The sequence below is a fragment of the Taudactylus pleione genome, unplaced genomic scaffold (genome assembly GCF_031769625.1).
Source record: "Taudactylus pleione unplaced genomic scaffold, aTauple2 ptg000296l, whole genome shotgun sequence".
In the NCBI taxonomy this organism is placed as follows: Eukaryota; Metazoa; Chordata; class Amphibia; order Anura; family Myobatrachidae; genus Taudactylus; species Taudactylus pleione.
In genome coordinates, this window is record NW_028284698.1 from 1701350 (window position 1) to 1712751 (window position 11402).

An 11402-nucleotide genomic window follows, 5' to 3' on the forward strand; every position below is an offset into this window, starting at 1 on the left:
GCAGATTTAAGGGTCAGGCCACCCCTAGGTTCAACATTATTGGCCACCCTCCCTAACTCCCCACTGGTGCTGCCATTGCTATATAAAAGATGGATCAGCAACTGCTCTGATGCAGGGCGGGGGGGGGTCAGAGGGTGAAGCATAGCTGCAGAGCTGCCCATTAGCTGTGACAGGTGGCACTGGCACCGCACCCATCATGATGGCCGGGAAGCTGAAGCCTCCGGGACCCAGCAGGTAGCCTCAACCTCTCCGCACACAAATTGCCACCCCTGACTCCCCCCCCCCCCATCTCCCCACTGATGCTGCTACATAAAAGATTATAGACTAATAAGCTTGACATCGATTGTGTTAAAATATTAGAAGGAATTCTGAAGAATGTTACTCACAAATATGTAATAGATGATACATTCATAAAACAATGACATCATGGGTTCATGTAAGGTCTGTGTGCCATACCTAATTAGTTCTGATGGAAAGGGAGAATGCAAACACAATCTAAGTAATGCAGTAGATGTAATAAATGTAGGTGTTTCCAAAGCATTTGATAAGTTACACATAACTGACTGATACATAATATAACTGGTTTAAGGATAGAAGACAAAGTATTAATGGAACATTATCTAGACTGGGTTATAGTTATTAGTGGGTACCTGTCATTATTAATATTTTTATTAATGACCTGGTATATAACCTACTAAGTATTTTATTAGTGTTTCCAAATTATACTAAACTTTGTACACTTCTAAACACTGAAGTAGATAACATGACTCTACAGATTGGACAAATATTAAAGAAACACTAATGAAAATAAATGTAAGGCTATCGGCTCTATTTATCAACCTTTGTTTATTTCACTGACATGTATTAAAGGGCTTTTGGAGCAGTTTTCAATAAAAACTACTCGAGCCCTTTAATTCACATTTCTTTAGTAAGCAGATCACATTTCCCACACTTGGAAATGCGATCTCACTTGGAATATACTAAGGGAGGATTGTGAAAAAATACCGCGGGGGTAACGCTAGCCGGTGGCTGCGCATGCGCAGAATCACTCTCACTGTATTTTTTGTGAAAAATACAGTGAGAATTTTGCGGTGATGATTCGCAGGGACAGAGCTTTCTCGCAATCTCTGTCCCTGCTTGAGAATATTGATACATTCTCGTGATAGTTCCTAAATTCGCAATGATCAAACTACATTCCACATTTGAAATGCGGATTGTAGTAAGTAGGAACCTAAGTGTACAGGCCAAGGTAACAGTTATGCTATTTACACTTTAACAATTGAGGAAATGTGGATGGAAAGTGATTTGGAACAATACTAGATAGTAATCTAAATAACAGATGAATAATAAATGGTATAGATACTGTACATAGAATCTAACAGAATTTTACCAATATATAAACATCCTGCCAGACTGCATACTCTACTGTATGTAGCACAGTTTTGGGCACAAGGACAGTGCAGGACTTGCGAGGGTTGAAACTCAGGCAACTTTATTAATTAAGGGAATGGAGGGAGTACACCAAAAATAAAGACTAGATAAGTTGGACTTGTTTACAGTGGAAAAAGGTGTCTTAGAAGTTACTTAACTAGTATGTATAACTATATCTGAGGTCAGATCATCTAATGCAGTTGGAAAATATGGCTACACCACCAGCACAAAGATGGGATCTTTACTTTGAAGTTATTCAGGTTTTGGGACACTCACTATACCTAGGTGGGTAGTGATAGCCAATTCTTATCGCCAGCTACAATTGTTATAGTGCATTACTGAGGTCATTGACCCAGGGAATTAGTCCCATTGCCATCTAGGTGATAGGGAATCAACAAGAATAAAGCTTAAGCTGTCTTGCTAGGGTTTGTTTTGCTTTATTCTGAAACAACATAGCTAGGCCATACCAGAATGGATTAAACTTGATGGTCTTTTGCTAACAATATAACTACAGTATGTCAATTCAGAAAGTTATAACATCTCTAAACAATCTGTATTGCTATTTAACAAATAATAATAGAACATAGAAGACTATGAAATATGAATGTTTTTTATTTATAAGCCCTTCACAGCAAGACACATACAACATGCAGTACACATACTGCTTTCTAACTAAGGGGATCATTCAGACCCGTTCGCGAGCAAAGGACGCTCACAAACGGGTCGATGTTCCCCCACTGCGCATGCGCACGACGGAGGGAGCGGAGCGGACGGAGTGTTCCCCCACTGCGCATGCGCGAGACCCAGACTGCGACAGCCAAGCTGTCGCTCCGGGTCTCGCACCAAAGGGGGCGTGCTGTCGATGTTGATTGACAGCACACCCCCTTTGGTGGGCGTGCCGGGGCGTGCCTTCCAGACGGAGGCGTTCCCATGGGAACGCCTACCGTCTGGAGCCGACCCCACTGACATCACTAGTGATGTCAGTGGGAGTGATTTTGGCTCTGATAGAACCAAAATCACTCCAGGGCTTGCGGCAGCGAGACCCTACCACAGGGTCTCCGTCGCAAGCCCGATGGTCGCGATGGTCAAGACCATCGCGACCATCATCATGGACGCTCACATATGCTGTGGGTGGTCACCCACAGCTATGCGAGCGTCCACGAGGACGCTCCATTTTCAGAGAGGAAGGCCCTGATTCAGAGCGAGTGCTCTGGTCAGAGCGTTCAGCTCTGAATCAGACCCTAAGCACTAAAGTCTTGAAACACGTTAACAAGTTGCTGTCAGTTTCGTCATCATTGAATATGTATTATTTGTTTTCTTGTTCTACTGTACAGGCATGTATTAGTTTATTTAGAAAACTTACTGCTTATGCAGAAAAGGTATTTCTTATATATTTCATGGTAAATGTCTGATTTGGCAATGATAAATATAGTGTTTATCCGAGAAGAGTTTAGGAACTGCTGGTCTGTTCCCACCAGTGCGTTTTCCCTGTACTCCATTTATAGACATTTATCCTTGTAGGGATCAGTAGCCTTCATTCATATTTACCTGTTTTCCTGATGTCTTAAAGATTGTCCATGGAGAAGCGTGTCTCCAGAAATATCCCTACAGTCCTATTGAAACGTCTCTGCTTACCGACTATACAGCATATTTCCTTTTATTCTAAGTACCAATTATGATTCTGATTTATTACTCACCATCTCTGAATCAGGTCCCCTATTTCCCAAACCTGCAGCAGATTTTCAATTTCTGAAGGTTACAGTAAACACCAAACTGCTGTTTGCCTATCCTTAGTATGCCCATACTGTTTGATATGCAAACCCAAGGGTTTGTGTACATCTCGGATGGCGAGAGGACTGCGCATGTGTAGGACCCATTCTGTACACGTGCATAATGGGTCCTGTGAGATCACTTGCAGTGCCCCCAGAGCCACAGCTGTAGGGGAGCAGAAAGGGGGGCGAAAATGTGTCTCCCCCATTTTTTTAGGCATTAGGCTGAGCAGTTCCATTGCCCAATCTGAGTCAGATGGGCGATGACTGTGGTCTGCACTGTGACAACACTGCTCACCTGCCAAACAGACACTGAATAGAAGATTCTACTGTATATACACTCTGCATTTATTTACTAACATATATTTAGAAATTATATTTTTCTAATGCTCTGTGGGAGGCAAAGTTATAGTTTTGTATCATATAATGATGATAGTATAGTTAAAAGAATATCTTTTGTTTACACTAATGATTACAATTCAAACTGGAATTTCAGGAAATGTAGTCATGCCAATTTGGTGTCAGGGTTGGGCATACCGGGAGTGTCATTTATACTAGAATGTGGCATCTCAGCCTGATAAAAACTGAACCTAAAGTTCAAGCAAGGTAAGGTTGTCATGTAGCTCCAGTAATATTACTGCTATAGTAAAGATAATACTGTATACAAAATGGTTTATTTCTAAACATTATAAGTAAGGGAATCAGCTCCTTTTATAACCGTTCTTTCATAACAATGCTGTTTTCACTTTTTATTTACTTTTGAGTCACATAATTTACATTTTAAAAGCAGATACTTTTTACACTGTAATAATAATAAGGAAGAATTGCTGCTTTTTTAGCTTAATCTGTGGTCGCACTTACAAACCCTCATGTAATCCATCTGCTGAACAAATAGGTCCATTCTGGCCACCAGCATTCCTGCCTCTACTGGATAATGTACTGTAGTTCAGTACTGGTGTCCAGCTTTTATCTTAGTTGGGTGTTGATGACCAGGTGGTTTTCACCCCTTCATGTGCAGAACATACTGGGATGTATTTGTTAAATGGGAATAATATGTACTTTTAGTTTCTTAGTCTACACTTATATGGTAACAAATATTGGGCCTGATTCAGAGTTGTATGCAGACTCGATGGTTTACTTACATCTTCGATGTTTGGCCACCTGCACATGCACAGGATTGACATGCTGCAGCCGTCTGTGGGCGGGGAAGAGGTGGCAACTTCCAGCGTTACAGAAAAAGGGAGTGTGTCAGCCCCATTCTCTGGGGCGTGCCGCTGCCAGTGACTGTGTCCTTGGATGTAGCTTCACAGGCCCCAGAAGCGTGAAATACACGACCATCCTGGGTACCCTAAGGGTTTCTCCGAAGAACGATGATCATGTAAGTGACCCTATGCTGCATCTCCAGGCACAGCATCAGTTCACAAAAATGTGCAGTTGGCATGTTTCTACTACAGATGCCCCCTGCTGCTTTTATATATATTCACACAGCAGCAGGGGCAGAACTATGGGAGACAATGGAGGCGCCTGCCGCCGTTATCCAGCACTGAAGGGGCACCTTCTCCATTGCCCACAACATATTCACCCCACTTAGGGCTGTAGTGTACCGTTACAGCCACCCAATACATGGCAACTGAGAAGCCACTATACACTAGTGGGGAGCTCCATGTCAGACCATCAGCTGCCACCTCCGTCTATCTATAGCCTGTCCCTACTCATTGGTGTTGTTGCTCCTAAGCAGTTTCTTTGCCAGTGTAACACGTCCCCCTCACCCACAACTCTCTGTCTCACTCCTCCATACATTGCCAGCGGCTGTGATGGAGGGGCATCAAATAGGAACTTGCCTCTGGGCGTCTGGGATGAACTTACACCACTGTACAGCAGCTGCATCCAAAGACACATCTGCTGTGTGAACTGCGTACATCTCCGAAGCAGGGCCTTAGTCCATTTTATAAGCATTACCTAAGTAAAAACAGGTATAAATATAAAGAATAATACACTCTTCCAGTACTGTTCATATTCTCATTGCTCCCAACATACTGGCAGCCAGGATCAGGCCATGATGTTGAGTGTGTCCACATCATGGAGAGGGCATGCTCCCACTCCTTCCTATGGGAAGGAGTTCCAGGGTTGTGAAGAGTAATCTGAGCAGATCCCTCCGCTGCCTCCTCACTACCTTCTTTGCTCCGGTGTAAAGTATCCCCCGCTGCGAGTTGGATACTTAAGTATCCCTCGCAGCGAGATGAATACTCTCCCCGATGATGAATAGGACCCTTAATCTATTACCTGTATTCTATTGCTACTGAGGGGCAATGGAGACATGTGTTGTGCCTCTAATGTCCTAACAAGCCAGCTCCTGAGGGACAATTTCCTGGTGACTTAATTGTGACATAACCGTATTTACACCTGCAATCCCAAAGTGGATGAGGTGCACAGGGACTGTGAGTGAGCACTAGGCCAATATCTGAAGCTTTACAAACACACACATATGTGGGAGAGACATAAGGGAGGAGGGAAAGGGTGACCTCATATAGGCCAAGTACAATAAAGATGTATTTACGCAAAACAGTTGTTTCTATGTACAGCGCTGGAACTAGAGGCTGAAAAAAAAATTTGGTGGTGGTGCAGAATGAGCACTACTAGAAAGTTGGGAGGTATTTGATGTATTTTCCCTATTTTTACACTGCATATGCCCAAAAAGGGAACACACAAAACTGCGTGATTGCAAAGCACAATATTTTATGCATACTTCCCGACTTCAAGTAGTTCAGATTAGGACCATTGCACGTGCCCGGACAATGGGATGTGGCCTCATAGTAAGGGGCATGGGCTCACGTGAAATGCCGTTACTGTGATCACCCCCCATTTTTGTCATACTGGGGGATAACCACCTCTCTAGGAGCTACTGGGCATGCCCCCAGTAACTTTCTACAGTGAATAGATGCCGCTTGCATGCACACGGCATTTAATCAGAGCAGCAGATGAGAGAGGGCCTCCCAACTTACCCCCTCACTGTGGGACACTGCAGCCCATAGGTGAGTAGTGGGACACTGCCCGGAAAAAGGGACTGTCCTTCCAAAATCAGTACAGTTGGAGGTATGCTTTATCGACCCATCGATCCTTACCAAAGAGGCGGAATAATGTTGAGAATGGGCATTCTCGTGTGGGCAAAGTTCAAAATGGATGTACTGTATTTATGCAAATGTAGCTTTTTCAGACCAGCAATCAGGTGCATATGCACCTGTTAGGAGGTGTAAATTTTACACTGCTATAGGGCAGGTAGAAAACAAGCTGATGATGTGTGTTTGGCTCTGTATATATGCAGCAATATGCCACTATTTGTGTTTAGTAATCTGCAACTATTTTGCTAAAAACTCTGCATTAGGCCCTCTGTGTGGCGATACTTTACATAGGGAGCCGTCTATGAACTTTTAGATTACATTGCGGAATCCAGAGCTTTTAAGATGAAAGATAGATATAGGGGGATTCTGTTAATCAGCTGAACCAAGTAACTGTGGAAAAACCTCATCATACATTAAAGAAAAAAAACTTGATGACAAGTAGATAAACAAAGTTTGTTTACCTCCCTTTACTGGCAGTGCCTTTAACTGTGATGTTGATAAATGACACAATATACTTCCTACTAGTTAATTAGCTTTGTTATTCTTTAGTATAAAACATATTTTGTTATCCTGAAAAAGATTTATTTTAGAATGTATTTAGTACCAAAGTGAAAACCTACCGAACGTCCAAAGGCAAGAATAAACTAACCTAATTCTACCCCCTAACCCTCCTTTAGGGATGCCTAACCCTAACCTCTCCCCCAAGTGCCTAACCCTAACCCCCCTCTAAGTGCCTAAACCTAACCCCCCTTTCCCCGCAGCCTAACCCTAAGTTTCCCGGGGGTGTGCCTCACTCTAACCTCCCCCCGGGGGTGCCTAACCCCCCCTTCCCCTAGCCTAATCCTAATCTCCCGGGGGGAGGGTGCCTAGCCCTAACTCCCTGCGGGAGCCCCTAACCTAACCCCCCCCATGCGGCTGTCGGCGCCTGGAGCCTGGCTTACCTTCGATCGGTAAGCCGGGTGTCGGGCTCCCTGGGTAGGTCTAATGACAGGCGTCGGGATTTCAACGCCTATCATTAGACACTTTCCGGTATCAGACAGTCGGGAAGCTGGGAGTCGGGATTACGTCCGTGGGCTTCCCAACTGCTTCCCAAACCTAGTGACTCTGTGCCCCTAGTGCTGAAAGGTAATGCCCTTTCTGCCTTGCACTAAACTGTCTGTAGCATTATTAACACCACCAATATACAACACTGAACAGAGAGTGTTTGTCACTCACATCAGTCTCTGCCCCATTGGAACTTGAAGTCTAGATTCCCTAACACAGAAGAAGTCACACACTATGGTCATTTTTTTAGTACTACCAGTGTAGTTTTAAAATGTGGGAGGAAACCTACAAAAACATTTAGAAAACATAGACAGTGGTCTGGCCATGTTTGGGAGTTGAACTCAGGACCCCATTGCTGTGAGGTAGCAATGCTAACCACTGTCCCTCTACACTGCACATTATAAAATATAACCCCAAAACACACTTTGATATAGTTTCACCTCTTGCAGCTGATCCCTCTAATAAACCAAGGTTGTTAATCTCTTCTATTACCAATACCGATGACAATCTGTCACATCATAAATTCTACACTGTGTTAGTAAAAGGATTACAGACCCGGTATTGACACAAGTAAATAATCTTACCATTGCCACCTAGGAGCAGCATATGGTGACTCTGGGATGTTCATGACCCAGTGACACAGTTTGGTTTCTAAAAAGGAGTTGTACACATTCATGTAGCAGGACACTAGAGGGAGTTTTCATCTGGCATTCATGAACATACCACATCTGTGTGCTACATCCTTGTGACTTCATTTCAGTCCAACTGTAATATGCTAAATTATCCTCTTTAATAATAATTACATAAGGAAATGATGACAGCAGTAAGCTTTGGCTTTCATAATTTTACTGGGTATATGTCTATGAATAATTACTATTTTGCAAAGACTGGAATTTAAGGGTCTTGTCAGTAGAAAAAAAAAGTTTTTGTAGCAACAATATTTTAAGTGACTGAATAGGTCACATTTGAAATGGATATAAAATGCATCTATAAATCAAATATATATATAAATATAGCGTGATACCGAAATTATAAAAAATGTGCCAAAGGAAAGCGGCAAAGTTCATATAAAATGTTTGGATCCAAAAACAGTTCCTTAGGGGTAAATTTACTAAAGTGAGAGTTTTTAGAAGTGGAGATATTGCCCATAGCAACCAATCAGATTCTAGCTACAGATGTGTCCACATTCATCTATCCTCCGTGCGCTACAAGTCACGTTACACATAACGCGAGTGCCGTATGTCTCTAGCGCCGAGAGTCTTTTCATGCAACTTTTTACCTTCAAATGCGTCTTATTCACACAGCAGTGCAAATAGAATGCCCCAGCAGCTTCTGATGATTAAAATGATACACTGTATGCCTATGTTCTGTGTGCATCTGCGGGTGTATCTGCATGCAAAATGCTACGTTACAGTGTCCGAGACTGTGACACTGTAACGTAGCGTTTCGCATGGAGACACACCCGCAGATGCACACAGAACATAGGCATTCTGCTTATCATTTTAATCAGCAGAAGCTGCTTGTGCGAATAAGACGCATTTGAAGGTAAAAAGTCGTAAGAAAAGACGGCATGGCGCGACTGGAAGGGCTGTTTACCGCGCAAGGAGGCTAGATGTATGTGGACTCATCTGTTTTATCTTCTGGAAGGTGCTAGTTAAATGTTAAGTAGAATCTGATTGGTTGCTATGGGCAACATCTCCACTTCTGAAAACTCTCACTTTAGTAAATATACCCCTTAATATGTGAGAAAGTAGCAGCCATCCTCCTTGCTGTTCCTTCAGGTGTAGATAATCTAATATGAGGAATGGAAAGGAAAGGGTGCCTATTAGTTTAGTAATCAGAAATACACAATGTGTAAAATCATATCTAAATAAATACATCTGTACCAAAATATATATTGCAAAGACCTTATCTGTGATTTCTTGGTATATCATGTGGATCTCTCATCTATTTAGGAACGGCCTAATATGACATCAGTAGATATTATGGGCCTGATTCAGGGATGCATGCATGTCAACCACACAGGCTTTGCGTGCTTGGAACTAAATGCTAATCTTTGCCTGTATTGAGAGTTGGCTGCATCTACAGATGTGTCCTCATCCACCTATCCTGAAATTGCGCCACTGTGAGTTTTTCTTTACTTTTACTTTTTCAATCTGTTTTGGATCCTTACAATCCAAACAGAATCTCAGAAGAAACAGACAGATGGAGGACAACTATACATTAGGTCAGGGGTGGGGAACCTTTTTTCTACCGAGGGCCATTTTGATATATATAACATTATTTGCAGGCCTGGTTCAGGCCATGCCCCCTCCGTGTGACGTCACATGGGGGCGGGGCCACAATCGCCAGTGTTTACAGCAATGCCCGGAGCATCCTGAGGATGCTCCGGGGAGCTGTAAGGGCAGTGGTGTGTCCGTCTGAAGCATCCTAAGGACGCTCCAGGTGGCACTGTTGCATATATTCTGGCTGCAGGGTGCCATTCTAGGCACTCTGCTAGCCAAATGAGGCTAGCAGAAAAAAGCTCCAAGGGCCAGACCAAATGATTCCGAGGGCCTTATAAGGCCCCCGGGCAGGAGGTTCCCCATCCCTGCCTTAGGTGGTGAATTTGTAACAAAACTTATTAAAGCAATCACAAGATAACAAATGTACAAGTAAAACTAAAGTTTATATGGTTTTCCTATAACTAATCTAAATCTGGGTACATCCATGTGTATCCAGCAATGCAACCGATGACCCCTCCCTCTGAAGGGCCTACATATTGGGCGACCGGTACGCTCTAGATGATCCGTAGCCCTGACGACCCCACAGGAGCACCCACTGCAAGACACAGTGGGTACACAGTTACACGCAAGATGTTTATGAGGATTTGTCGTTCCGATCCGTCAGAATCTGGCAAATCGCTCAAAAAATTGTCTAGTGTGTAACCAGCTTTAGGTAATCAGCTGCAGTAGTATCCTAATGCTTTGGCCATCTAATAAAGCTGGAATCAGTAACAGTAGAGAAGTCAAATATTAGGGTTCTCAACAATGTACCGTATCTCATGGATATGTCCATGAATAGTCTCCATTTGGAACAGAATCCACTCAATTACTAAATCGATGTTGGAACAACATATACCCAAAGATCCCTTGTGTTTCTTCCTCTCCCAACCTCCCCAGGTGTTTAGTGTAGAGAGAGCCTGATATAGAGATGTACACAATGCCGATATGTATGCAGATCCAGCGATTGTTAGCCATTGTGCATACGTGTAAGCCGTACTGCGCATGAGGAATCACTCGCAAAGTGAGTGACAGGTAGTCAGGTTTCAGGAGGTAATGGGGGGTGGTTAGAAAAACACTTTCGGCAGGAGAGCTCTCTGTGTCTTGGGAGACCCGCTGTGTCTGCAGCATGTTAGACTTACTCAGAAGGCTGATGGTTTCCTAATCTGCATTCGATGTTTCCGGTTTTGTACATGAGCGGTGGATGTGAGATGCTTCAGTGGGCATTTAGAAGCACAAGGCTGGTGAGTGGGTCTATTTTCACAGCTGCGTTCTATGTGAAATCGCAGCTGCCATTGCAGTAGTGTACATCTCTGGAGCAGGCCCAGAGTTGAATACTAGTCTCCCACCTACTGATACCATCTAAGCTGCTGATTGTGAAAAGCTGAATGCATCCAGAGTCTCCCTCCATTATGGCTTTTAAAAATTCTGTCTGGCATATAGCACGCTTGGACAAAAATTACATTCTTCCTACATGATAAAATAACACAACTTAACAGAATATGGGCTCATTGGTTCTCTACACAGGAAGAAGATAGGTTGTGCCTAGCTGTGAGACCTCCCCCTTCCTACTTTGTGACCTTTCTGGATTGCACGCAGTATAGAACTGGTCCCCCATTACAATGCTACACAGCACTCACTCCTCCTCCCCTCCTCTCCCCACTTTACCTCCACATGTCACAATTTGCTTTGCATGTGATAGTTTTCATGTTTTACATTTATCATTTCTTAACATTTAATAAAAAAAATATATATATTAGAGATCTCCTGGGCACCTT